Genomic DNA, 4,102 nt, shown 5'->3' on the forward strand with positions numbered 1-4,102 from the left:
TGATCTTTGGAATGACTTCAGCCAGTATATTAGGTAATATCCCCAAAATGCCGGCTGGCTTATGTGAGTCAGACTTCCTAGTTCATCCAAGAAGACACACTCATAGTTTGCATAACCAATGGGGTCAACTTCCTATTGGACAATCTTTTGCTTACAGGTAGTATAGGATAGTGGGCAAGTGTGCTGGGCTGCAGGGAGCTGTGCACCCCAGTATGCTGTGCCTGTGGCAGGCAGCAGAGAGCTCTGATGAAAAGCAGAGGAAATTACAGTTGTCGAGCCTTGTGGTCACAAGGGCATGTGTTGCATTTGCAAGGTCATCATGGGATAATTCAGGGTGTAGCTTGTACACATTATGCTGCTAAAAGGGAGATTTTTTTTTTCCTACCACATCCGACACATGGTTTGCCAGAGGAAGGGCACGAGATCAGCAGCACTGATGAGCTGGCTTGGTGTTTTCAGGCCACAACTCTACTGAACCAGTGACTCTCTTTTGACTCCTCCAGAAGAGCCAACAGAATTTATTCATTACCAAGTGTGAACAGCAATCACACAAAGCCACCAGACTGCTTTTGCCTGCTATGCCAAAAGGCATGCCTCAAAAAAACTCTTAAATAATCATACTGTCAGTGTTTTTTGTACTAAGATCTTTGGGAGAGAAGAGCGTTAACCACATCTAAGCTACAGATAAATACAAGTTTTATTTTTCCATTATAAATCTAAAAAGCAAAAGAGAATAGAGGACCATAATTATAAAGCTACATTTGGGAAAGCACATGGTCACTTAATATGTATAAAGTAGACAGAGGGCCAAACAAATACTCGATGCTGTTTGCTTGCTGTAGGTGCATATTAAGACTACGTAGCTAGAGCCTCCCTAGTGGTGCTGGGGGGTTGTGATGCAAGCTACGGGGCTGTCCGCAGCCTCTGCAGCATGAGTTTGAGCCCCTGGCTGGCCAGGGGGCAACCCGCATGGCACAGCAGACCTCTCCTGACTCGCCCGCTGCTCCCTTCAGCAGTGTATTTCAGTCAATCCGCCTGTTCTGTTCCCCACTCTGTTTCTGGTGACTCCCCTCACCCCCCCACACCTCTGGCCTGTACCCCAGCTCCTGTATGCATAGATAATAATAAATAAATCTTTAAAAAAAGAAAAAGACTACATAAGTAGGTGATTGGGACTTGCCCAGAGTCATTGGTAATATAGGATTCTGAAGACATAAGCCCATGTGGCTAATGAGTACATATGCCCATCAGAGGATGAAGCATTGACGCAGGAATGGGAAGCTTGTGTTATAATCCTAGATTTTCTATTATTGTGCTTTGTGGCCTTTGTAAAGTTATCTGGTCTCTCTGAGTTCTAATTTCTTTTTCTGTAAAATAGAAATGAGAACTATCTCATAGGATTATTGAGAAAATGAAACCAGATAGTCTGGATAAAGTACTTTTCAAGCAGAGGGACCTATTTTCAGGTCCCCAAAAGGTCCCATAGTTCATGAGAACTGTAACTTGTTAGGGGCAGGTTACTTCTCGTGAGCTTTGTTTGGCTACAAAGTCAAACTCTGATTGAGATTACTTTGCTTTGGTAACTTGGGGAGAGGTTCACTGCCTTGAATGAGTCCTCGAAGTTGTTTTTTTTTTTTTTTCCCTAGAAAAATTGAGCTATAGTTCTATGAATTGCATTACTAAAAAAAAAAAAAAGATTTTCTTGCTTATGTAAGGCAAATTAGAAGAAGGTACATGACTTCAATATTTTAGTTTTTTTTTTTTTTTTAATTTTTTTTTTTTAATTTTTTTTTTTTTTTTTAATAGAGGCATGCTTTATTTATTTATTTATTTGTTTGTTTGTTTTGTTTATACATGCACTGGGTACAGTCAGAAGCGCGGGAGGGTGAGAGAATTCACCAGAGCCAGAGCGGGGAGCAGAGCAGGCAGAAGGGCCGAAGTACACTGCTGAGGGGAGCAGCGGGCGGCAGGAGAGGTCTGCGCGCCATGTGGGACCCTCCTCCAGTGGCCGGGGAGCAGCCGGGGATCGAACCGGCGCCACAGAGGCTGCGGGCAGCTTCGCAACCCATTGCTCAACCTCTGCGCCACCGGGGAGGCCCTCAATATTTTAGTTTTATGTGTAAGATAAGACTAAAGGCCTTAAAATTCAGCAACTAGCACATATTTACGCATTCTCAGGGCAAGGGCTATATATTTGTATATGGACGGAGCAAGAAGTACATGGTATAAATGAGACATGTAGTTCCTTAGTAAGAGAGACGGGACTTGGCTACATAAACACAGGGGATATAGGAAAAGAAAAAGATATGTAAGGGGCACTCTGTTTAACACAATTACATGGGAATCATTCACATAATTCAAAAGGAGTAACACAATTACGTGAGTGACACAACAACTGAATGTACATCAAAATAGCTCGCAATTAAAATAAAAAAGTGGCCTGGTCCTAATATCTGGGTGACCAGATACAACTAGTGTCAAAACTTAGCTAAGCACACGTAATGTTAGAATCTGTGATGAGGGGACACGAATGCCTGTAGACAGATGTGTTTCAGCTGAAGTTATTTTATGTTTATGGGCTAGAACTTTATAAATGAATCCATTGAATACATTTCTTTATTTCTGTGCCTGTTACTCTACTAAGGATGGTGGGCAGTTGAGAAATATGCAATCAATAGGCTCTCTGCCCTCAAAGCACTTACCTTTTTAGGAAGGATAAAAAGGCAGACACACATAAATTGATCACAAATACATACATGTATGATTAGGTGACATATCAATGATCCAGATTACAAAGGCTGAAGGAGCTCAGAGAAGAGAGAAAAAAAAAAAGGTTCCTTGAAGAATATGGCATCTGAGCAAGTCCCTGAAAAATGGATGGGACTTAAGGACTGGAGAATAAACCTGAGATGCAATCTTTAACACTTATGTGCCTTGTATCATTTGCCAAGACATTTAAGATTTCAGAGCTGCACCATATAATAAGGGTGATAGAACTAAACTGTGTAGATTGTTGAAAGATTAAATAATACATGCAAAAAAATGATAAAGGGCTTGACATATAGAAGGCACTCAGTATATTTTAATTGTAATCATAAATGGTTTTTAAGTAGTGCCTCAGCTGAGTGGCTTCAAATGACTTTTTACAAGCAGGTAGAAATTGGTATGGATATGAAAGGTAAAAAGGAAGTAGTATATCCCTCCCATTGGAGAAGCAAGAGAAAAATGTAGAAATGATTCTGCATATTTGCAGGGAAGCCTATTAGACCAAAGCAGCAGGGGTTCATGCAGGAAATTAAGTACATTGTATAATTATAGTGAGTCATTTATTCATTCAAGATAAGTTTATTGAGCAAGTATTAAGTACCATGCATTTCTGGGTGTGAGCTGAATAATGGTGAAGCTTGAAAACTGAACATTGCAATTTGGCTATACATGGCAAAACTAGGGCGAAATGGAAGATTTATTTACTTAGTCACTTATTATGCATAGGAGGGACATATAATAAAAACAGAACTGAAAAAGCTAAAATCTCACAGTAAATGTGTTGGAGTGGGAGTGAAAGGTGGACCCAAGCAGTATAAATGAAAAATTTGTTGTAATACTTGCAATAGTTTACCTGAAAGGATGTGGTCTTATGATTAAAGTGGAAATGGATGGACATGAGGAAAAATTGAAGGAATTTCTATGTGACTTAGTAAATTACTTGATTGAGGAAAATGAAGTCCAGGCGAAGATGATTCAAAGAAGAACACAACATACGCTCTTGAATGGGTAGAGGAGCAGCAACGACAGCAAAAAGAAAGCTGGGAAGAGTAATTTGGAAGAGTTGTTGATAGTTACAGTGTCAGGGTAAGTTTGAGATGAAGCTAAGTTATTTGTTAAATATTCAGTTAGCGAAATCCACTTAGACAATAAAAGCAAAGGGACTAGAATTTGGGGAAAATGAGATAGATACGGAGATCAGATTGCAGTTGGGATGGTGCAGACATGAAGAAAAAAATTCTTAAGAAAGAGGAGAAAAATGTGGGGGTTCTAACCTTTGGTTAACTCACATGTTGTGTGTTGGGATGAGCGAACGTGAAGGCATGGGAAGAGGATG

This window comes from Talpa occidentalis, unplaced genomic scaffold (genome assembly GCF_014898055.3).
Source record: "Talpa occidentalis isolate TD23 unplaced genomic scaffold, MPIMG_talOcc4v2.1 talOcc4.7, whole genome shotgun sequence".
NCBI lineage: Eukaryota > Metazoa > Chordata > Mammalia > Eulipotyphla > Talpidae > Talpa > Talpa occidentalis.